Source organism: Hyperolius riggenbachi, chromosome 6 (genome assembly GCF_040937935.1).
Source record: "Hyperolius riggenbachi isolate aHypRig1 chromosome 6, aHypRig1.pri, whole genome shotgun sequence".
In the NCBI taxonomy this organism is placed as follows: domain Eukaryota; kingdom Metazoa; phylum Chordata; class Amphibia; order Anura; family Hyperoliidae; genus Hyperolius; species Hyperolius riggenbachi.
The window spans coordinates 238,042,255-238,067,909 of NC_090651.1; the positions used below are offsets into that span (position 1 = coordinate 238,042,255).

Sequence of the window (25,655 nt, forward strand, 5' to 3'; positions counted from 1 at the left end):
ATATAAGAGAAGAAGCCAGTTTTTTACTCGCTTCAGTGTCTCTTTAAGGCTGTTGCCCTTGATGTAGGATTTGAGCCTTTGACCAGGGTTCAAATCCTGGTTCAAGCAAGCTTGTAAAACAGTAAGGAGTCTTTGGGCAAATCTCCATAATGATTGTCGTGGCTGCAGCCCTGAGTCCACCAGAAGAAAAACATGATATACATGTTATGTGACTTGTCCCCTCTTTATAGCAGTAACAAGAACATTTGACTAAGCATTATTCTTTGCAGCAAACCCATAATGCCAAGTGCCACGATGGTGGTTGGACCTCTCTTGCCTTCCCATCCACCCTCTGGTATCCGAGAGCTTTTTTATCCATAGCTAAATCATATTCTCCTTTTCTAATTTTGTATATCTCTCCATAAGCGTCAAACTTGGCTCATCTGTTCCATATGAGTCCCTTTTCCATAAATTGAGGAATATGAGGCCTAAAACAAAACAAGACAAATGCAATATTTACATAGCATACAATGAATGTTTGTGTTTAAATGTTCTCCTCTGACAACTGTGAAGACCACATACCATGCAGTGTAACATTACATTACATAGAGCGCCGGTGTACGGCCAAGGAGGGAATCTCTGCCCTGTCACAACATCGGTCACATGCTGGAAACATAAATCAGCGCTACAAGTGGGATGGGAGAGAGAAAATCCTCTTACAACAGGGTTACATAAACAGACCTCTGCCTGTTAAGGCTGTGGGGATTCAAGCTGAGGGTACATTTCTCCTCAGCAACCGTAAATCAACACATTCAGACTTTTACTAATGTGACTGAAGAAATAAATCCTACATTCTAGATAATATGCTGGGATATGGATGGAAAAGGTACAATCACTGACAGAACTACATTGTCTTCACCAAAATCTGGGACTTAGATCCCTCCCCAACATAATAACTACACATTTCTTCAAATTCACAATTCCTGGTCACCTTTAGGTGCCCATACATCTAACAATCATGGGCAAATTCGACCAAGAGACAGATCTCTCTCTGATTGAGTCTGATCAGAGAGAGATCTGTTAGCAGACCATACAATGCAGGCCGGTTCCTAATCGATTTCAGCATGAAATCTTTCTGGAATCTACCTCATAATGCTGCCTCACCTCCCTCCAAATCTTTTATGTGCCCCTCTGTTGCCCATGCATTTTTACTTTACATGTCATGCCGCTCCCACTGTAGTTCCGCATTTGCGCCCCACTTGACTACCAGCATATAGCAAGTGGGGCAGGAGTGTGACGTCACGCAGGCGTCCCGCATGTAATATGCCGGTAGTCATGTGGGGCACCAATGAGGAAGTATGGAGGATACAGCAGCAGACATTTGGGGGACAGCGTGACAGGTAAAGTATAATGCGCAGGCACTGGGGGGAGGGGGGGGCTCATAAAACATTTAGGGAGACAGTGGCCAGGGGTTCTGTTGCGTTTATCATACTGCTGCACACACAATCAACCACGTTTCCCAACACATCCGATTAATGAATTCAACCAATTTCAATCTGTAATCGAATCATCAATCGGGCATGCTCTTGGCGCTACCGATTTGCGTCCAATTTGATAATTATTGAACTGAATGGTCGATTGGCCACCAAGTCAACAGATGTATGGCCACTTTTACTCCCAACCCTAAACAAATCAGGTAAAATGGTCAATGTAAACACTGAAGTAAAGCATTATCAACTCTGTAGAACAGGTAGAAGGACAAAGCTAGACTAAACGTATTAACTAAACTATATTAACATTTGAATATATTAATTTTGTTGTCACTGAAGAAATGTTAATTATAGAAATACAGGTATTGTATTTAAGCAGATCTGAAAATTTTGGAGGGACAAATGTTGAGAAAAAAGGCACAGAGGGATTTGGTTTTCAGAAAGCAATTGTCTCTCCAAAAAAAGGGCCAATTGTCAGCTATAAAATAGTTGAAAAATTCTGTCTTTTCATGCAGGAAGTAAAGTGAGTGGGGATGTAGCACACTACAACCAAGCATATTGCAACTGTCATTTTTCTAGTGCAGTGTACAGTTAGTTAGCTGCTGTGGGTGAACCATTCGTTTTTCTTTCCCTCCTCTATATACATGAACTCCAATGAAAAAAAAAATCTGAAAAAACAACTAATTCACACACTCTAAAGGACAGATGAAACCTCAGCACACACGTGTCAGGTTAATCCATGGCCATTCTTTCAGAGTGTCTCTTTTCCACCAGCTAAGATTAAGGACCTGTGAGAAACCTCAAGTCCTCTTGTGGCCAAATCTAGAAGTTTGTCTTCTTACATTGCACTTTCCCTTGTTAGAATAAACAAGTAGAGTAACCAGAGGCTACAGAAATAACAGATCGCCGTTGGAGGAAGTCTCCAATCATTTGGTGTTTGTAAAATATCGAGCATGTAGGATTAAGCCCTGATCTTTACACGTTTACAGCAGAGGATTACATTTCTGGGAAGTGTTTATGTAATATTAGAGAACTGAGATGAAATTTTATGAAAATGAAAAATTCTATAAGCAGTGTAGGAACGTATATGGCAAGTGGTTTTTGCAACAGAAATCAGGCACTCTAAAAATGTATTGATAGTTTCTTGGGTTAGGAAGGTCAGGTAAGTTTAGAGTTAGGAGTGGCTTATGTTAGGCTTTAGGTTAGTTGTTCATGTGTTGAAGAACGCATGGAGAAACATGTTGCCCATCAACATCAATCCTTTGGGTGACGCTACAGTGTATGAGTGGTGTACAAAAGTGTCCCATGGCTACAGCCAAGAGACATGTTTGCTTTTGTGGAGGAGGGAGGAGGAACTACGGTGCAGTGGGGGACCTATACCAGGATATCTATACTGAGGGCACCTATACCTGGCTAGGACAGGGCAGGGGGACAAGCGTTCACACACTGACACAAGGGGACAAGAGGTGACACAGAGGGAGACAAGAGGTGACACGGGGACACAGAGAGGAACAAAAGAGGCACAGGGGGAACAGTCCCTATCTCATTAATTAACCAGTGACTACTTGTATTTTGCTAGTCACTTTATTAAGTATGTATTGCTAGTACTGAGTATGGCTGTGAGGAAGCGTGGAAGAGCCGCCGCCATGAGCCAGCGGTCGGCGGCTCTTCCCGCGTGCAGTGCCCGCTCACACGGGGAGGCAGCCGCCTCCTCCCAGCGTGAGGCGGCTGTCCCCGTGGAGAGGCGGACGGAACGCGAAGAAGCCGCCGCGTTAGACGCGGCGGCTGGTGCACATCTCTCCGCTGCACCACAGAGCAGGGCTGGGACTCGTAGTCCCTCAGTGTTTAGAGTGACGCGCGCGCGCGCACTCAAGGAAGATTTATGATAGTCTGAGGGGAGTCAGCTGACCAGGCTGGTCAGCTGACCCTGATTCCGCTCCCCATTGGTCCAGCAATCAGGGAGGTGCTGGGGGTCACGATTGAGTATATATACTGCCGGCAGTTCACTTCTCTGGTGTCTGGCGTTGCGTTCACATACGTGGGAGCACCCAGATCCGTTAGTCAGATCCGTTAGTGTGCCGGGACCAGCTGGAGCTGTAATCCTACACTAAAGCTAGATTTGTTGATAGCTTAAAGTACTAGTTTGATTGTGATTATTTGTTATGACTTCTTGCCTGCCTTGACTACTCTTCTGAACTTTGATCTTGTACCTCGTTATTTCTGATACACCGTTGCCGAACCCCGGCTCGCTCCTAGACTCTGTTTCTGCCTCCTGATTCTGTACCCCGATATATCTGATACCCCGTTGCCGAACCCTGCCTGTACTTTGACTCCGCCTCTGCCTCTCGATCTTGTACTTTATCTGTCTGTGTGTGTACGACCTGGCTTGTCCGACCTCGAGAACCGACCTCATCATTGGAGGAGGTTCTTCGTTCTGTTGGTAACCCTTCCGCCTGAGGGTGACTTTCAGAAGATACTTCCTGCTTGCAGTCTGACTCCTCCCGTCTTGGAGAGCTCAGGGTTGCGGAAGTAATCTGTACAGTACGTCTTACTGTACTGAGGCCTAGTCCTCTAAGTGTTACTGTTACACCTAAACACTACACTCTACTCCGGTGAACAGAGGTTAGCTGGTATATTGGATTATCGGTGATACTGCAGATCACATATAATCTGGTATACGTCTGTATTCCCCGTGACGCTGCAGGTCACCGGTAATCAGATCTCTCTGTGCTTCACCGAGCGTTACAGAACGCCAGACCAAAAATACTGATGGAACGCACTGATCCTCTGACTGCGCTTGCCACTTCGGTGGATAGCATTCATCAAGCATTAGGCCAGCACAAAGCCTTAATTGATGCTTTATCAGGCTCTGTGAGAACCCTCCAGACATCAGTTGATTCAGTGCGATCCCCTCCTAGTGACGACATCCGCATGCCTGTCCCTGATAAATTTTCCGGCCACAAGTCTGACTTCCGGAATTTCAGGAGTAGAGTGTTGTCATATTTTGAATTAAGGCCCCGATCCTCGGGGACTGAGACCCAACGGGTCATTTTCATTAAAACTTTGTTGACTGGAGACTCCCAGTCGTGGGCTTACAACCTGCCCACTACCGATATTGCTTTGACCTCAGTGGAGGAATTTTTTAAGGCCATGGCCATAATCTACGACGACCCTGACCTTGCCGCATCCTCAGAGCGGAAGCTCAAACTCTTACGGCAAGGCAGAGGGTCAGTCGAGGATTATGCGGCAGAGTTCCGTAGGTGGTCAGTCACCTCAAGATTTGATAATTTTGCCCTCATGGACTACTTCCTGTCTGGGTTGTCGGAAGAGGTTTCCGATCTAATGTTGACGGTACCCGAGCCCAAGACAGTTGATGAGGCCATATCATCGGCCATTCGAGTGGACCGCAGGTTGCGCCATCAGAGGCAGGCTAGAGGCAGTCACCGTGTCAGGGTGACATCGTACGCGGCACCGTCCGCTACACCTCTAGTAACACCTTCTCCGCCTGTCTCACCCTCCCCGGCTTTACCGCCGCCCGAACCAATGCAGATTGGTCGGTCGAGACTGACCCAGGTGGAGCGAAGGCGGAGAATGACAGAACAGCTGTGCCTGTACTGTGCAGCAGCAGGGCATAGGGTACGAAACTGCCCTAACAGGTCGGGAAACGAGTTTGCCTAGGAGTAGTGGGGGGTGACACCCTAGGTACACAAATTGCACCCCTTAAGGAAAAGAAATTTTTGCTCCCTTGTACGGTTACATGGGAAAATAAGTCTATGGCCACTGAGGCATTTATTGACTCAGGCTCAGCGGCCAATTTTATGAATTTTGAGTTCGCACAAGAGTTGGGTATTCCCCTCACTCCTGTGAGTCCCCCCATTCAGGTCACGGCAGTAGACGATTCCCCGCTACAACGGAATCATGCACTGTCTCAGACTCCGGAGGTGAAGGTCACCATCGGGGTACTACATGGGGAACAATTATCATTTTTTGTATTGCACATGTCAACCTCCACTATCATCCTAGGCATGCCATGGTTGCAACTCCACTCACCTCAAATAGACTGGGCCACAGGTCAGCTAACCACTTGGTCACCTCGTTGTTTTCAACAGTGTTTGGGAAAATTGACCCTGGGACAAACCAAAGTTCAGGTAGAAGGGGTACCCGACCAGTACTCCGAGTATTCCGACGTGTTCTGTCCCAAAGCAGCAGACAAGTTGCCCCCACATCGCCCTTTCGATTGTCCCATTGACCTCCGTTCGGGATGTGTACCTCCCCGGGGTCATTTGTACAATCTGTCGGGACCCGAAAAGGTAGCCATGCAGGATTATATCCGTGAAAACTTGGCCAAAGGTTTCATTCGGCCGTCCCGGTCACCTGCTGGAGCTGGTTTCTTTTTTGTTAAGAAAAAAGACGGAGGCCTGCGACCCTGCATCGATTATCGCGGCCTTAACAAGATTACAGTCAAAAATCGCTATCCCTTGCCACTGATAGACGATTTATTCACACAAATTACAGACGCTAAAATCTTTTCTAAATTAGATTTGCGGGGCGCGTATAACCTGATACGCATAAGAAAGGGCGATGAGTGGAAGACGGCCTTTAATACACCAGACGGGCATTATGAGTACCTGGTGATGCCCTTCGGGCTGTGTAATGCCCCGGCCGTCTTTCAGGAACTCATTAACGAGGTTTTCAGAGAGGTGTTGGGGAAGTTTGTTTTGGTCTATCTTGATGATATTCTCATCTTCTCCAACAACCTCTCTGAACATAGAGACCATGTGAGGTTTGTTTTGAATCTGTTAAGGCAGAACTCTTTATATGCAAAACTTGAAAAATGCATCTTTGAAGTAACATCTGTCGCCTTCTTGGGGTATATAATTTCCACCACAGGCCTGTCGATGGATCCTGCCAAGGTCTCGGCTGTGCTGGAGTGGCCACAGCCGGTGGGGTTGAAATCTCTTCAGCGCTTTCTTGGCTTTGCCAATTATTATAGACGATTTATAAAGGGGTACTCCACGGTCATTTCTCCCCTTACGAGTCTCACCAAGAAAGGGGCAGATACAACTCACTGGTCTCCTGAGGCTTTACATGCTTTTTCCACTCTGAAGGGCCTATTCTGTTCAGCACCCATCCTCAGACATGTGGATACATCCTTCCCGTTCATTGTGGAGGTGGATGCTTCGGAGGTAGGGGTGGGGGCTGTGCTGTCTCAGCGGTCAGGCTTGCAGGGTAGAATGCACCCATGCGCTTACTTCTCTCGCAGGTTTTCCCCTGCAGAGAGGAATTATGATATTGGTAATAGGGAGCTCCTAGCCATCAAATTAGCTTTCGAGGAATGGCGACACTGGTTAGAAGGAGCTGAGCATACCATCACGGTTTACACCGATCATAAGAACTTAGAATACATCGAGGGGGCTAAGAGATTGAGCCCTCGTCAGGCTCGATGGTCGCTATTCTTCTCCAGGTTCACGTTTATCATTACATACACCCCGGGAAGCAAGAATGTTAAGGCAGATGCCTTGTCCAGATGCTTTGAGTCAGAGACAGCACAGCCCTCCGTTCCAGAGACCATTATTCCTCAGAGGTTGATACTGGCAGCCACTGGAACCTGGGAGGATTGGGCGGAGACGCTGATTCCCTTTCAACAGGACATCCCGGAAGGGAAGCCCGCAGGGGTTCTGTTCGTTCCTCTGCCGTTTCGCCTTCAGGTTCTAGAGATGTTCCATACACATAAGAATGCGGGACATCCTGGGGCATCCAGAACACAGGATTTAGTAGCCAGATGCGCCTGGTGGCCTTCCTTGGCAGCAGATTGCAAGGAATATGTGAAGGAGTGTGTGACATGTGCCAGGAGTAAACCCTCCCGACTGGCACCTGTCGGTACCTTGCAGTCATTGCCCACCCCGACTGAACCGTGGACCCACCTGTCCATGGATTTTGTGGGCGAGCTTCCCAGATCTGAGGGGATGACGGTCATTTGGGTCGTGGTCGACCGATTTAGCAAGATGGCCCATTTTGTACCTTTGAAAGGACTCCCCTCCGCTCGAGAACTGGCCGAGTTGTTTATCACGCATGTTTTTCGTTTGCACGGTATTCCCGAAGACATAGTCTCAGACAGGGGAGTCCAATTCGTCTCACGTTTTTGGAAAGCTTTTTGCCAGCTCATGGACATAAAATTGTCTTTCTCGTCTGGCTATCACCCACAGACCAACGGCCAGACTGAGAGAATAAATCAATCGTTAGAACAGTTCTTAAGGTGTTATGTAGCTGAAGCACAGGACGATTGGGTCAGATTTCTGCCGTTTGCAGAATTTGCCCAAAATAATTTAAAAAACTCGTCCTCCGGTTTTTCTCCTTTTCAAGTAGTGACGGGAAGATCACCTAAATTTTCCCCATTGCCTATAGCTTCCACTCCATTCCCAGCCCTGGAGGTCTGGCAAAGGTCATTCAAGGACCTGTGGGGGACAGTAAGAAATAACCTGGAGAAGGCTTTTTTGAGTCAGAAGGGTCAAGCCGACAAGAGACGGTCGGTGGAGTGGAGATTCCGACCAGGAGACCCGGTCTGGGTGTCCACACGTCACTTGGCCCTAAAACAACCTTCTAGTAAGCTTGGTCCCAGGTTTGTGGGTCCATTCCCAATAACCAAAAAGATCAACAATGTCACTTATACTGTCGAACTTCCCACTAGCATGCGGGGGGTAAGGTCTTTCCATGTTTCCCTTCTTAAACCAGCGGTCCAGGTGGGTCCCACTCCTCCCCCTCCTGTGTTGGTAGATGCCCAACCTGAATACGAGGTGGAGAAGATAATTGATTCACGTACTGTACAGAACTCGGTACAGTATCTCGTACACTGGAAAGGGTATGGCATTGAGGAGAGGCAATGGGTACCTGGGAACCGCATGCATGCGGACGAGTTAAGGAGGGAGTTTCATGCCTTACATCCCGAGAAACCTGGTGGGAGCTGTCCGGAGTCCACTCCTTGGGGGGGGGGTACTGTGAGGAAGCGTGGAAGAGCCGCCGCCATGAGCCAGCGGTCGGCGGCTCTTCCCGCGTGCAGTGCCCGCTCACACGGGGAGGCAGCCGCCTCCTCCCAGCGTGAGGCGGCTGTCCCCGTGGAGAGGCGGACGGAACGCAAAGAAGCCGCCGCGTTAGACGCGGCGGCTGGTGCACATCTCTCCGCTGCACCACAGAGCAGGGCTGGGACTCGTAGTCCCTCAGTGTTTAGAGTGACGCGCGCGCGCGCACTCAAGGAAGATTTATGATAGTCTGAGGGGAGTCAGCTGACCAGGCTGGTCAGCTGACCCTGATTCCGCTCCCCATTGGTCCAGCAATCAGGGAGGTGCTGGGGGTCACGATTGAGTATATATACTGCCGGCAGTTCACTTCTCTGGTGTCTGGCGTTGCGTTCACATACGTGGGAGCACCCAGATCCGTTAGTCAGATCCGTTAGTGTGCCGGGACCAGCTGGAGCTGTAATCCTACACTAAAGCTAGATTTGTTGATAGCTTAAAGTACTAGTTTGATTGTGATTATTTGTTATGACTTCTTGCCTGCCTTGACTACTCTTCTGAACTTTGATCTTGTACCTCGTTATTTCTGATACACCGTTGCCGAACCCCGGCTCGCTCCTAGACTCTGTTTCTGCCTCCTGATTCTGTACCCCGATATATCTGATACCCCGTTGCCGAACCCTGCCTGTACTTTGACTCCGCCTCTGCCTCTCGATCTTGTACTTTATCTGTCTGTGTGTGTACGACCTGGCTTGTCCGACCTCGAGAACCGACCTCATCATTGGAGGAGGTTCTTCGTTCTGTTGGTAACCCTTCCGCCTGAGGGTGACTTTCAGAAGATACTTCCTGCTTGCAGTCTGACTCCTCCCGTCTTGGAGAGCTCAGGGTTGCGGAAGTAATCTGTACAGTACGTCTTACTGTACTGAGGCCTAGTCCTCTAAGTGTTACTGTTACACCTAAACACTACACTCTACTCCGGTGAACAGAGGTTAGCTGGTATATTGGATTATCGGTGATACTGCAGATCACATATAATCTGGTATACGTCTGTATTCCCCGTGACGCTGCAGGTCACCGGTAATCAGATCTCTCTGTGCTTCACCGAGCGTTACAATGGCCTTTTTGCCATCAGAACTGCATTAATTCTTCATGGCATTTTACAGATGTTTGGTCCATATTGGCATGATAGCATCATGCAGTTGAATCCACCCACATCATGTCATGGCCATGCCCATTTTTCCCCATGGAGCGCTCAGCATGCTGCACTCTTCGGTGGTGGGGCCATGCCCATTTGTCTCTGCTCCCTTTGGGGGGAGTCTCAAATTATGAGCTGCTTGGGGCCACAAAAACCCTAGCTGTGACCCTGACAGCAGCCTGTATAATGTAAGCTGCCAGGCTTGTCTGGTCAATGACTATAATTCAGGCTGTATGCCCATGTGACTGACCTTTAGCCCAGCCTGTAACACCTGCACAAACTCGTACCTAACACAATACTACAATACACCCTGCAGGTAGATGTAGCATACAGACTGACAAATAGTAATCCACCAAACAGAACCTGATAACTTTGGCAATGCAAATGGGCACAGTGTATACAAGCATATATATGATAGTCACCTAAAGTCTAATGGATGAGACTATCCAGACGAGTGAATCAGATGACAGCAGTGTCAGGAGTTCCTGGTGAGTAGCAAGGTAGTTTCAATAGACACTTCCTAGAGATAACGTAGACAAAGTAAGGTCCTCAACGTGGTCGGTCCAGGCAGAGTTCATGCAAATCCTAGTCCAGAGCAGAGGGTCAATCCAGGCAGCAAGGCAAAGTGTAGTCCAGGTACAAGAACAAGGTTGGCAAAAGGAATCCGGCAGAGATAAACATGGTCAGGATACAAGGCAGTCATCAGCAACAGGAATCAAGCAAAGGTTAAACGTGGTCAAGGTACACGGCAAATAGTCGGTAACAGAAATCCAATAGTGGTGAGCGCAACCCAGCAACAAGCCAAAGCTAATGCTATCACGGGCGATAACTGGGGGCGCTCACCAAGTTTAAAAACAAGGACTAACCAATCAAACATAAGCAGAATTAAAAACACCCAATAGTGATCCAGCGTGTCAGCTGGTCAGCTGACATGTATGTAACGTGAGAGTTACTGTTTACATCTGCGGAGCGCGTATTGAGAATTGCATCCTCCGCCTATCCAATGAGAGCTGAGAGGTCTCCTGCGTTCCAATGACGTCATCGGCTTGCTGAGACCCGGAAGTCGGAGCTCCAGCCCGAGTCTTGGCATTCCGCCGCTGACGTGAGGCGGCGGACCTTACATAAGCACTGTACAGAAGCTCCAGTATCTCTCTGCCTTTTCAATATATTAATGTAGGAAATCCTAAGAAGAGTGTATCCACATTAACATCACCTGGGAGGAAAAAAAATATATATAGAAAGGTTATGCAACAACAATATCAACAGTGTTGAGATCCTAAAAATACACATGGCAGTTTAAAACCTAGGCAGCATAATTATCATTACTGAAAAAAAACTACCCAATTAAATCTCCACACTTTCTCACAGAAACTGCAATTTGTCAAAGAAGTGATGAGTTTTTACTTTTTTGGCATTGGAGACACTCCTTTATTTGGTGACGGTAGTCAAGTTCTTCTTTAAACTATCAAGAGGAGAATTCCATTGTGTTTTGATGTATTTTTCTGAAAGGCACAAAGAGAATTTAAAATATTGTTTAAAGTCATGCAATAGCAACAATCATGTAACTTTATCTTAAAATGCAGTTTCAGGGTAAGTAATGTAGAAATTACAAAACATTTTTCCTACAAGAATGAAATTCCTCCCATAGACGTAATACCTGTAGGGCTGAACTGGCTAACTAGCCTGAACGCAAGAAAGTACTTCTGTATCCTTAGCCTAAGAACAATTCAACCACAAGAACTAAATACATTTATAGAAAATATCACTCTTTAATGACAGTACTTCTATACAGGGGAGCAGCCCCTACAACCACAGGGGAGAGTTGTAAGGGGGGTCCCAACTACTACTTCACTACCTCTGATAAAGGGGTCCATCCTCCAGATCAGGTGTTTTTGTGGCTACACTTGTTATGGATGTGAAGATCCTGATGCCCACACTTGTTTTATGACGCATGCAAGAAGGGCCCCCAGGCTGTGAGGGTCACCAGGGATAGGCAAGGAAAAGCGTGTGAACATTTGTTAGCCCAATCAAAGTTTTTCGGGGGGGCTCATGATTTGTAGTTTCTATATATGTGCTTGTTCAGTAGGTACAGTTTAATCTACACTTTTTTTTTTACAACAAATTCTTCTTTCTTTTTATAGATTTTTTTTATTTTATTTTAAGCCAATTTTAAAGTCACAAAGACCTAATGTCTTTTTTACCCCAATACGGTCTTATCCAATATTAAACATTATATTATTTTTTGTATTTATTTATGCTACGTCATGCTATCTGATGTGCAACCTTCCCCCACGGGTTATGGTTGCAAATGTATATGCTTAAGAAGATCGATCCCGATATCTGGTAAATAATTATTAGGCACAGTCCAGTTGGATTAAGTTCAGAACTCTATTGTATATTGTATATTACAGTCCATCCCAATAGTCAGTTGTTGATAACTAAAGTAAAATTGCATGGCCTGCGCTACCTTATATAAACAATATGTTAATAACATTACAAGGAGTTGGGTGCCTCTATGATACAGGGAGCAGCAATTGAAAAGTTACACACCTTGACTTGACTTGTGTTATTTTATTTCTCTGGACGCCTCCACAGAGATATTTTACTAACTAGACACTATTTCAGTGTTCGCACTGCAGTTTAGGGTGTAACCTCTCCGAGTCCGTGTAATATTGGCAACCCAAATGTGAGACAGGCTCCTGTCAGCAGTGGTGTGCATTGGTCTGAAAAAAAAAAGACAATATAGGATCCACTCTGTTCTATATCACCATCCATGCAGTTGGTGATTATAGGAGGTCTTATAGGAGGTGAGCAAATATCATTGCCATCACTATTTACAAGCTTATAATAATAATAAAAAAATAAATATTTAATCTTTACATGGATATTTAAAAAGTTTAGACCCTTAGGTAAATATTTACGTTTTTTTATTGTAATGTTTTTTTATTAAACATTTTATTTGGGTATTTTTGGGAGGGTGGGATGTAAATAGTAATTTTTTAATGTAAATATGTGTTTATTTATTTTTTTACATGTAGATGTAGTTTTACTTTTTGGCCATAAAATGGCAACCTTGAGTTTGTTTACATGACGTCACTCTAAGTGTAAAATGTACATTTAGAGGGACGTAGGGGGACGTAAGAGGCAGAAAAAGTGAGGCTTCCGAGAAAAGCGGTCGCTTTTTCTGCCGGGAAAAGGAATCAATGATCGGTCACCATGTCCTGATTCATTGATTCCTGGACAAACAATCTGCATTGGTCTGAAAAAAAAAGACAATATAGGATCCACTCTGTTCTATATCAGTGGTGCTCACCGCCAGGTCGTGATCACGCTTACGCGTGGATTCACGACCATTTTGACGCATTCCGCCTCGGACACGAAAATCCGTGAATAGATTTTCAACCACGAAAATCTGCTTCGGCTACGCGTGAATGCGGACAGAAATCCGCATTCACGCTCGTGAAACCCGGCGCTGAAGTCGTGGTTTGCGGAAATGCGTCAAACTATGCGGAAGTGACACATTGCAGGCCAATCAGAGTGCCCCAGCCAGGCCCTAGCAACCAATCACAGGAGGGGAGCTATGCCCTCCCCTCCTGAATATAAAGCGGCGGCCATGATGGAAAAGCTCTGTCCTTGGTAGACTGTGGTGCTGAGAGGATTATCTCCAGGCCATTGTTGTTTGAGCAAGTGCATTTATTGTGTTAAAAACAAAGCGTTTTTTTGCTAACACTGCTCTTATACTGTACACAGTTAGCTACTCAGTGAGTAATTGCTGTAGTTAGTTGTAGTCAGTGTAGTGTAGTGGGAGTGTGGGAGTCTAGTGATTATTTAACTGTGTGTAGTGCAGGCAGGTTCAGTGCTGCAGTGTAGTCTGTGTAGTGGGAGTGGGGATTATCTGTGTGTAGTGCAGGCAGGCAGGTTAGTGCAGCTGCAGTGTTCACTTGCATATTCCAGTGACAGTTATACACTTGTACTATTTGCAGGCAGCCAGTCACACCGCTGGCGCCGCCACGCTCTGCCAGCGCTGTTCATTCATTCTATCAGTGACCTTGTGCCGTGCCCAGTGCCCACTGCTCGCTCGCTGGCATATGAGCATCTCATTACACAGTGTGACATCCTTGTGTGCCCACTGCATCCTTCAGTGACCTAGTTGTATTTCCAGTGCCCACTGCTGTGCCCACTGCATCCTTCAGTGACCTTGTACTGTGCCCACTGCATCCTTCAGTGACCTAGTTGTATATCCAGTGCCCACTGCTGTGCCCACTGCATCCTTCAGTGACCTTGTACTGTGCCCACTGCATCCTTCAGTGACCTAGTTGTATATCCAGTGCCCACTGCTGTGCCCACTGCATCCTTCAGTGACCTTGTACTGTGCCCACTGCATCCTTCAGTGACCTAGTTGTATATCCAGTGCCCACTGCTGTGCCCACTGCATCCTTCAGTGACCTTGTACTGTGCCCACTGCATCCTTCAGTGACCTAGTTGTATATCCAGTGCCCACTGCTGTGCCCACTGCATCCTTCAGTGACCTTGTACTGTGCCCACTGCATCCTGTGGCACTGTGCTACTACTACTACCACCAGTATGTTGGCATGGTCCTTCTGTGCTGCTGCTGCTGCTGCTGAACTGAACGCCCGCTTTGTCCTCCTCCTCCTCCTGACTCAGTCGCTACCACGGTATCACCAATGCACTCTGTCTGCGTTATCACTGCCCGGGTCAGTGGGTGCATTTAATTTTTTGGCCAGCACTATGACGCTGTGCTGCTACTACTACTACCAGTATGTTGCCGTGGTCCTTCTGTGCTGCTGAACTGACCGCCCGCATAGTCCTTCTCCTGACTCAGTCGCTACCACCACTGCACTCTGCGTTCACACTGCCCGTGTCCACTGACAACTCTGCTGTGATGTCATTGCTAATTGCTGCAAAAAAAACAAAAAAAAAATTACAAAAACCTCTCTGGGGCCTTTTTGGCGTCAGCCACTCATCCTCCTCCAGCGGTACCTTCGCCGCCAAGTGCCATTGGAACTCGCCTTCACCTCTTTGACTGCTTAACGCGTATATCCCTTTTTAAAACCACTTATTACCAATTGATAGCCCCATTTAAAGTGTTGATTTCACTTTAAAATCCATTTTCTCTAGAAAAAAAAAAATTTGGGGAATTTTTTTATGTTGAAGTTATGTTGCCCCTTATCACCTCGATAATCCATGCAATTTGGGGGATTGTAGCATGTATGGGGGCTTTGTTATTAACGTTAAAAGAAAATCCGCCTCCGGGCGGGAATCCACGCGTGATTACGCCATTCACGGCAGAAAATCCGCGTGGTTGCGTGGACGTGGACGAAAATCCGCATGCGGCGGGGCAGAATGCGGATTTTTTTTGCAACCACGCGGATTGCCGAATTCGTGGATGAGGCACATCCGAGCATCCCTGTTCTATATCACCATCCATGCAGTTGGTGATTATAGGAGGTCTTATAGGAGGTGAGCAAATATCATTGCCTGAGAGGGCACCAGATTATAGGAGCAAGGGCTTATGGCATTTTCCTATGTTTCATACACTTGGCCTGGATTTGTGGTGGGCTCACATGGTCCACAAACTGTCAGAGGAGGAGCTGATTGTTAGTTGATTGGAAAATCTCACAGTGGATGGACCTCCTTTGCAAAATTGCAAGCTACTAGACAGGAGTCAGGCTATAAAGAACATGAGCTGGAGCCTGCAGTCAACAAAAAAGGAGACATACTACAATCAAAGCTGCTGATGAAGGCAAGGATTTATGAGTAGAACCTCAAAGACTTCAAATTAAAAAACTTCAAGTGTGCTAATTGACTTTTTACCCTTAGAGCTTTTATTCCATCGTGTAAGGGGTGGAGGTAGCGCCAGGGCTAGTTTAACCACTTCAGCCTTCAGTCAGCCTTCAGACTTCAGTCGCTTTATGCATCCGAGCAATGTTCACCTCCCATTCATTAGACAATAACTTTATCACTACTTATCACAATGAACTGATCTATATCTTGTTTTTTTCGCCACCAATTAGGCTTTCTTTGGGTGGTACATTTTGCTAAGAGATTCTTTACTGTAAATGCATTTTAACAGGAAGAATAAGAAAAGAACTGAAAAAAATCATTATTTCTCAGTTTTCGGCCATTATAATTTTAAAATAATACATGCCTCCATAATTAAAACCCACGTATTGTATTTGCCTAATAGTCCCAGGTATTACACCATTTAAATGATGTCCCTATTACAATGTATGGCGACAATATTTTATTTGGAAATAAAAATGCATTTTTTTTCGTTTTGCATCCATCACTATTTACAAGCTTACAATAATAATAAAAAATGGAATATTTCATCTTTACATGGATATTTAAAAAGTTTAGACCCTTAGGAAAATATTTATGTTTTTTTTTATTGTAATGTTTTTTTGTTTTGTTTTTTTATGAAACATTTTATTTGGGTATTTTTGGGAGGGTGGGATGTAAATAGTATTTTTTTAATGTAAATATGTGTTTATTTTTTTTTTACATGTAGATGTAGTTTTACTTTTTGGCCATAAAATGGCAAACCTGAGTTTGTTTACATGACGTCACTCTAAGTGTAAAATGTACGTTTAGAGGGACGTAGGGGGACGTAAGAGGCAGAAAAAGTGAGGCTTCCAAGAAAAGCGGTCGCTTTTTCTGCAGGGAAAAGGAATCAATGATCGGTCACCATGTCCTGATTCATTGATTCCTGGGCAAACAATCTGCGGTTGGGAGCGCGCGTGCATGGGCGCAATTGGCCACAGGAGTGCACATGGCTTTCTGGAAGTAGCCTCTACATCCAGAAGGCTTAAATGGTTAAGCAAAATGAGGGCCCTGGGGCAAATGAAACCTAGGGCATGAGGGCACTGGGGGAATAACCTTCTTTGCCTTAACGGCAGCACCGACCTTGGGTAATGCTTTACAGTCCCTAATTTTTGGGCCATGGCCACATTGCTGATGGGGATGGGCCTCTTTAAATGGGAAAGGGGGACAAAATACCAAAGTGCCTGGTGTGTAAAGGTCTTAAAACAGTCCTCAAGGGGAACCTGAAGTTAAAGGAATACAGAGGCTGCCATCTACATTCTTTAGTAAACAATGTCAATTGCCTGACTCATGTGCTTATTATCTGACTCCACTGGCTGAATGATCGTTACAGGTGTGTGCCTCAAAACAACTGAAGCCAAAAGCTCAGAATGACAGCCAGGCAACTGGCATTGTTTAGAAGGGAATTAATATTGGAGTCTCTGTATTCCTCTCACTCAGGGGCGTAACTAGAAATCACTGGGCCCCCCTACGAAGCTTTGAATGGGGCCCCCTCTCCCCAAACCTGCAGAGAATAGAATAGAAAGCTTTTTCTCTCCTTGCCCAGACTCCTCAAGCACCACTACAGGACACAGCACTTGGGGAGGGGTAGAAAGGCTGGGGGAAGAAAAGAGCTGGACACAAGACCCTGCTGAACACTGAATAGGGATTGTCTACAAATCTTTGTCTGCAAAACGTTGTATGATTCCTTATCAGTGGCTGAGCACACGCAGTCAATTGAACAACTGCGCAGAGAGCAGAAAGCTTTTTCTATCCTTGCCCTTAGTTGTCAGTCTCTCAGGATGCCCCCCCCCTCTGGCTTCTGGGCCCCCCTGCGGCTGCATCCCTTGCAGGGTCTATTGTTACGCCACCTGCTCTCACTTCAGTTCAGTTCAGTTTCCTTTCAAAGTGGATCTGAAGTTTTGCACAGGACAGAAGGAAATCATAACAGAAATGCACTGTGTATGTATTTAAAGAGTTTAGCCTGTGTAATTCCCCCTCATTTGTGTCTAATCACTAGTTGTAATTTAATCCCTCCCCTATGTCACATGACTGCCTATGGCAGATAAGCCCATTTGAAAGCACAGACTGTAAACAATATATCTGCTTCCATTAATCAAGAAGTAGAAACTGAGCAGATTTATTTTAGGATTTGTATCAGCTGTAACAAAGAAATGTTTTTATTTGTTTAAATGTTATTATGCTGTTGTGTATCTCTTTGAGGCAGAGAGGAGTTCTGAGTTCAGGTCCACTTTAACCAAGTGATGCAAGTCAGGCAAAAAGCTGTGATGAATCCTTAGTCAATTTGAGTTCATTTATGTGCATTGTTTGCATATGTGTTAATTTACAGTATATACATAATTGGGCATTAATTAAAGAGAATCTGTACTGTCCGATTTGTACAATAAAAAACATACCAATCAAGTCACTGTGATCTCCTGGATCCCTCTTTGCTGTTTCCTCCGCTCCCTGCCGCCATCATGGCTTTTTTATTACATAGTGAATTATCTGCACTCCAGTCTGGGATTTCTCACAGTTTCTCAGCATGTGACAGGCAGCTCCCTCCCCCCTCAGCCTCACAAACCATCACAGACAAGCTAAAACTGAGAGCAGAGGGTGAGGAGTAAACAAAGCACACAGAGCCTGCAGGGGGCATGCACAACTTGTATTCATTACAACAGAGCTTAACAAAGAAAAGAAGATTAGATATATTACAGAGACAGTGCAACTAGAAAAGGCTGCAGTAAGCCAGACCACATTAGAACAGGTATAGGAACTTATAGGATAGAAGAAATAAGACTGAACATTTTGTTACAGAGTCTCTTTAAGTTTCAATGTTCTTGTATCTTTTTTAGGCATGCAGAGAATATGTACAATAAAGCCAGCAAAATTCTTAGAAAGTTAAAATATTAGTTAATTTGCAAATGATGAGAGCTTTGTAAGACACCCCAATGAGCAGATGGACTAGTTTAAAATCTGTGCGATCTGTCGGATTTTCACTACCTACTGTAAGTGACAGCAACATAGGAAAAAGGTTATTTATAGTGCATTTTACTCTGGGTGAAATTTACTTTGTATACATATGTATTGTAAATTTTAAAATTTTTCATGATAGTGGTCCTTGAAGAATGCAATCATTGACTATTCTCCTCTAAAGAAACACTGTGACTGTGTACCAGCACTGTAAATCTATCTAGCTTGTATGAGAGCATCCTCAGCCTCTCTGTGACATTTTGGGCAGCGCTTTCCAGAGTATACTGAATATCTCATATCATGTAATTGTCCCTATCATAGTCTAAGAACAATTTGGGGGAAGTCAGTAAAGGCACCACACGTTTGGGATGTAGGAGAAAACACTAGTGCCCAGAGGAAACCCGCACAGGCAAAAGAACTGCAAGATGAGAGTGGTAGCCACCTTCCTACTGTGCTGAAGATGCACTAGTTAAACCAACTGTGGTCAGTGATACAGAGAAATCTCTCTACTGCATTAATGTGTCAAACCCTCCCGAAGACTATATTTATTTTTCCATTTTTCTGTATATGTCAGCAGTCGATCGCTGTTATTTTACTGAAGAGATCCCATTGAGAGGATAAATCAGTGTGACAGTTTGCTTAGAAAAGAAAATATATAGAGCTATTACATTCAAATCGTGTTCCATCTCCCTGCCCCATCCCTGTATTTATATGCAGTTTCAGGGATTCTAAAGCTTAACATATGTTTCCAGTGGCTGCAGATGTTGCTCCTGCGCAGTACCAGCACACGTGTCTGTGCGCATACGGGATCTGTCTGCTGCTGTCACTTCCAGGTCAAGCATGCTCACTTGACTAGTCAAAACAAACTCCTTTGTCATGTGCAGCCCCCACAGTGTCAGTGGAAGTTCTGTGAGTTATCTTGACACTCTGCATGTCCCAACTTGCATGTTACAAGATGTATAATGAAGGAAAAGGACTCTGGCCAAGAGACAACTGCAGATAATTACAATTAAAGCAAACCTTTAGACTTGCTAGACATTACCTTTAACTTGAAGGAACAGACAAGCTTACTACAGTCTGCCTTCAGTATCATTTTTTTGTACCATATACAGTATATAAACTTAGTTTGCAATGAGCATTTAGGCCCATATCCAATTCATTTTCTCCTAAGTAATATTTTCACAACTTGTAAATAAAATGCTTTTTAAACCACCAACAACAAAGAAAATACTCAAAATCATTTTGACAGTAGTTTTTCAACTACTTTTTGGTGCTTTTACAATTGCATATTGCTGAAATCCCATCAGGGATTTGATGCCGATTCCCTTGGGGTTCATCGCTGAACTGGTCTTTACAGATGTGTGTCAACTGTGTAGCTGACAACGCGTTCTGTTGCTATGTGGGGAGACACAGAGACAAAGGAGCAGCGCGTCCATGAGGTCACATACGCAACCAGCAGAGGAGCAGCGTCTTCAAAGAAGTTGGCCACCGCTCCGCTAAGTTGATCCACCAGGCGAATCGCTTGCCAAGCAGCCATCGCTGGTCGGGGACATCTGTACACATGCCTGACTACTAGCTGAGGCGGTTGTTATAGGCCACCTCAGCCGACTTCAGTCAGGCTCATGTACAAGGCTTAAAGGGACTCTGTAACAAAAATGTCATTGTGTTTTCTACCATCCTACAGGTTCCTAAACCTATTATAATGTGCTCTGGCTTACTGCAGCACTTTAAACTGTCACCATCTCTGTAATAAATCAGCTTATCTTTCCCCTGTCGGACTTGTCATCCTGTGTCTGGAAGGCTGCCAACTCTTCAGTGTGATCTGCTATGCATGCCCCCTCTATGCACACTCCCCTGTGTGTGTGTGTTATTTACATTAGCCAGCTTTTCTCTGCTCTCTTATCTTTTACAAGCTGGATAAATCCTCTGTTCACATACTGATGAGTCACATACTGCAGAATTACAGACAACCGGGCAGAGCTGTCTGCAAGAGTAAACAAACAATCAGCTTGTAACTCTTCAGTGAGATGGAGGGGGAAAGAAACACACAAATGATCTCTTGAGATTCAAAAGGAAGGCAGTATACAGCCTGCTTGTGTATGGATGTATTTTCTATGTGTGGACATACTGTACATCAACCTACTTCCTGTTTTGGTGGCCATTTTGTTTGTTTACAAACAAACTTTTTAAAACTGTTTTTGACTACTTTTAATGCGGCGGGGAGCGGCAAAATTGTGACAGAGGGTAATAGGAGATGTCCCCTAACGCACTGGTATGTTTACTTTTGTGTGATTTTAACAATACAGATTCTCTTTAAGAAAAGTAGTGTGAGGAGTTTCTCCAGTGGGGACACACACAGATGAGCTCCCACCCTTTCCCCACTCCAGTAAAATAATAATAATAGAAAGTATTATGGGTTTTAATTATCCCAGAAAACAGCAGCTCCACTCTGGCTTCCTGGGCTGTAGGCTAGTAGCTACCATCATTACACAGGACACATTTAATATGATAAGTACAATCAGAAGGAAGAATTTCACAGGGCCAGCTGTGTAAACCAGCACAAGAGACAAGAAATAAAACAAGTATTTCATGTTTTGAGAGCTGTACTCACAGTTTAAATATTTGAATCATATTATTGTACAAATAAAGCCTGTGTTATTTCAGCTTCATGTCCGCAGATTTGTGAATACATGGGCAGTGCTTGGGTTTGATTATGTTTCTAAGTACAGAAAATAATTAGTCTTTAGTGAAATGTGTCTCAGCATAGTATCCAGATAATCTGCTGGCTGAGGGAACGCATGTACTCTGCAAAGAAAGAAGCAAATGAAAGCAAATATTTACCTACTTGAATATAAATCCAGTGTGCAGGATTTCGTACAACAGGAAATTGAAGTTTTGGTTTAAGAGTGTTCACTGAAACACAGATGCCGATTAAACATGGCTCCTGTGTGGCTAGTATTGTGCTAAAGGGACGCAGCAGTCAAATGTGAAAGAATATTGACATTTCAAGGGATTTTAAATAATTTTTCGATATTTGATGTCTACAGATTTACAGATTGATGTTTTGTAACATTTTTGATATTTGCACATATATTCTGCTTTCTAAATAAAAGGTAATAAGCATAACGCAGCAGGAGGCAGACATTTCAGACAGTCTGATAGGAATTCAGGATAGAGCATAGAAGAAGCTAGTAAGTGATGCCTAGCATCAAGAATGAAATAAATATAAAGGCTAATACCCTCAGGGAGAAAAACTTGGTTGAAATGGCAGATGAAAGACTCCTCTTACTGACATGGTTTGAAAATCTGCAGCACAAACAAAAGCTGGATTAAACAATAAGGGAACGATCCACAATGGTGATCAGGCAATTTAAACAATCAATATATACAGCAGATAATCGTTCATCGTCAGCAGTGTCCACAGGTCTTTAACCACTTTGCATCCAGACTTGTTTTCCCTTATGGACCGGAGCAGTCTTAGCTAAAACCATATTTAATCAACAATAACTCTATTCCTACTTACGACACCGAAATTAGATAGATAGATAGATAGATAGATAGATAGATAGGGTTTTTTTTTTTCAAGACAAACTTAGGCTTTCATTTGGATGTATTTTTTTCCCCAAGAACAATTTTGTTTTCTAACCATTTTAATGGGGAACAAAAAATAGAAAAAAATGCATTATTTCTTAGTTTTTACCAATTCCAGCTTAAAAATAAACTTGGGTATACTAGGGGCATGGGGTTGTGCCGCTACACAGTGCAGTACCTGATCCTCTGTGCATGGTCATGCATACTGAGTATGTCTGGAGTGTCACACCCACTCATCTTGTTTACTCCCTATTCAATCTGGCTCTGTGACATCACGCTGCTAGGCTGAAAATCGCGATGGCTGATGTGGGAAATGGGTCTTGCTCCTCTGGGTAAGCCCTTTTATTCTTGCTCCAGTCTCATGCACCCTTCATTGGTACTTTATTTACCCCGGCACTGGTGTATCCTTTTTTGCATACTAGTGGTCTGCATCCTTCTCTTTACTTTTCAAGGTATTTCACTTCTCACTTCTGCTGTTTCAGTGCACATCTATAGGGTAGATTTTGTATGGATGTTTGGTGTTATTTTTGTGGGGTTTTTTTGTGAGTAAATGTTTGCATTCACCTTCCTGGATAGGTGAACTTCATTACTTTATTATTCTTTATTGTTATTGTTCCACTTTATTGTTCCCACACTGAGCTTTGTATGCTAAATGATTTCAAATTTAGCTCCTGGAGGTGCAGTTAGACCCTATTATTTCGAATTTCCCATAAGGCACTGTAGGCTCGTGCCTACAGGCACCTTATGTGTGAGAGGCAGCCCCCCCCCCAGATGTCCCCATGCACCTCCCTCCCTCTAAAGGGAAGTGTATGATGCTGCAAGCTGGTGGCGGCTTTAATTTAATGATGCGGGCTGCATTACTTTCCTTTGTCCATCAGCAGTGCTTCTACTCTGCACTACATCGGCGGTGTTCTTCTGTATTGTGTCGTAAGTGTCCTCAGTTGATGAGCCTCTTATCGCTGACCTCAGGAGCTTACACCCAGATCTTTGTCTCACGTCACTAAAAATGACATGTGACAGTGATTAGAATGTAAGATTCTAAGGACAGTTGGTAACATGAGGCAGGGATTAAAGTTCAGAATACTTTTACTTGGTGATGTGGCCTGTGTTGAGGGGCGGAGTTTAGAGCACCAGAATGCCTGTGCCTAGAGGCTCTTGTGTTGTAAATCCGGCCCTGAATGTTACCATAACATTTATCTCTTCTTTAGTACCAATAAACCTTATTAATACTTAGATTATTTGTGTGGTGCAGTCATATGTCAGGAATGGAACTTCTGTGTCTTTGGTATTTAAAGTTTCGAAATGGTGATTGGAATCCTATAATTATGTAGTTAGTTAATCCACATAGTAAAATAATATAGTATAAATCAGCGATGGAGAGCCTAAAAGCATCTCCTAAGTGGGGTGGTTTCTAGTTGTACAGATTTGTCATATATTTAATTTTATAGTTTTTTTTGGGTAGTTCACATCCAGTAGTGTATCTAGAGAAGATAGCGCCTATGGCAAGCACAGAAACTGCACACCTTTGGGAAAGGATGGGGGTGGGGCTAGAGAGTGGCTCTCATGGCATGCTGTGACAAAGTTTAAGATGTTTAGAACATGCAAACAATTTCAGCATTCACTGACACCACACCCTCCTTCCCTTTTAAATAGTGGCCATTTGGCATCTCACAAACGAGATACCAGTCCTTGAGAAAGCGACTGTGGGTCCCGCAATAGCTGTGGGACAATCCTTGGCATGTTTACCGACCACCTCCTGGCTTCTGACATCAAACTGGGCATTTGCTCCATAATGGACCCATGAGTATTATCACTATGTTCCGCACTCCATTGTACTGCTGTCTAGTACATTTCTATGTTTCTCCATTCAGATATGCACTTTAGTGAGTGTAGACTATATGCTTAAGATTTGATATATGTACAGTATGTATTTGGTGAATGCTTTTGCACAGATTTTTGCATTTTTGATTTTTGCACAGAACACTTTCTTGGCTATAGTTTCTATTACATTCTAACTGTATGCACTTTGAATCCAGGTTCTATAATTGAAGCGGTTCTGACTGAACCATGTATATGATACAGTATATATATATATATATATATATATATATATATATATATATATATATATATATATATATATATATATATATATATATATGATAAATGGCCTAATAGGAGGTTTTTCATTTGGAGTTTTTAAGTGTTTTTATGTAATTGTCATTTCTTGAAATAAAAGCTGTGATTGAAATACTTAACAACAGTTGGGGCTGTGATTTGACCATATTATTCCTTGTTGGTACATATTGCTATATATTGTTATGTAACACTGCCCTTCCAGTGATGCTAAGCCTGATTTATTTAGTTATGCAGCCTTCTGCCTCAGAGCCAGAGCCGGTTCTCTCATGAAGCAATGTGAAACACTTGTATCAGGCGCACATATTACAGGGGCGGCATGCTTGTACTGTGTGTTTACACTTACAGAATGCAGTCAGAGTAGAAGGGGAAGCAAGAGTAGAGTGAGGGAGGTGAAGAGGTCATCATTGTGGAAAAGCAGCTTGTTGTGCTGTGTGAGGAGTCTGACAGTGAGTGAGGAGGGGGGAGGCAGGAGAGCAGCAATGTGTCATTTGCCTTGCACAGCAGAAGGGAGAAGGTGGCACTGCTGTCCTGACTGAGGAGGAATGGAGGACGGCCGACTGGCTGAGGGTGAGCAGTTTGTTTGTCGCAGCCAGCCAGCCAGTGTGTTATTGTGTTGAGCTGCAGCATGTCATATCTCAAGTTATTGCAAATGCTCCCTTGCTGACTGAGAACATTAAATGGAGAAGAGTAAATTGTCGGGTGCTTTGCGACCAATCCAAATTTGTGTGTGTGTGTGGAAGGGGGGGGGGGCAAATCCTCACAAGTTTGCCTCAGGCAGCAAAAAGTCTAGAACCAGCCTTGCCCAGAGCATTCTGGGAGACCAGGTGTTGTTTCTGCTCACTTTGGAACACACATATACTCCGCACTGATGCACCTTGCTAGCATTAAGAATGCCACCACGTGTGATACATTTAAGAATGTAAATCAGAGTGAGGAAACATCTTACAATGGGCAAACACTGACTAAATAATTTATAGTGAATATTGTAGAATATAAGCAATTTTAGTAATTTAGTTGTATTCAGTAAATGTCCTCTTTAACTGGTGCATACACATTGCCTGTTCCTCATACCGCCTACAAACTTTTCAGTTGTAAGTACTCCACTCTTCTGTGGCTGTGCTTATTGTTGAATAAAATAAACAATGAATCATAATAATCGTATCGTAATAAAATTATATATAGTGTAAAAACCTTCACTAGTTAGCTTTTCTTTCTTTCTCCTTATATTAGTTTTTGTAAAGAAGACCCACTGCACATATATACTGCACACCTCATGTGAAATCTCTCATCCCAATACTTACTGAGCTCTATCAGACGGTCGTAAATTGTCTAAGAAGCAGGAAGAGACATGTAACTTCCTAATTTATATCTTGTGGAAAGGCCCAGTGCAGAAAACTCATCCATGCTGATCCATGGCTCCAGCCAGACATTCTGGTGTCCATGGCAATGGAGGGG

At 44.1% G+C, this 25,655-nt stretch overlaps 1 long non-coding RNA gene across 2 annotated transcripts; it reads right to left on the minus strand.

Moving 5' to 3' along the window:
• Positions 1-221: 221 nt before the first annotated feature.
• LOC137522688 (uncharacterized) lies at positions 222-25,634 on the minus strand. Of its 2 annotated transcripts, XR_011022404.1 has the most exons (4): positions 25,502-25,634; positions 11,079-11,176; positions 10,097-10,887; positions 222-467 (listed from the first exon to the last, which is right to left on the minus strand). It is a non-coding gene; the product is annotated as an uncharacterized lncRNA (long non-coding RNA). The 2 variants fall into 2 exon arrangements; XR_011022403.1 differs by lacking the exon at positions 10,097-10,887.
• Between the last annotated feature and the right edge of the window lie 21 nt (positions 25,635-25,655).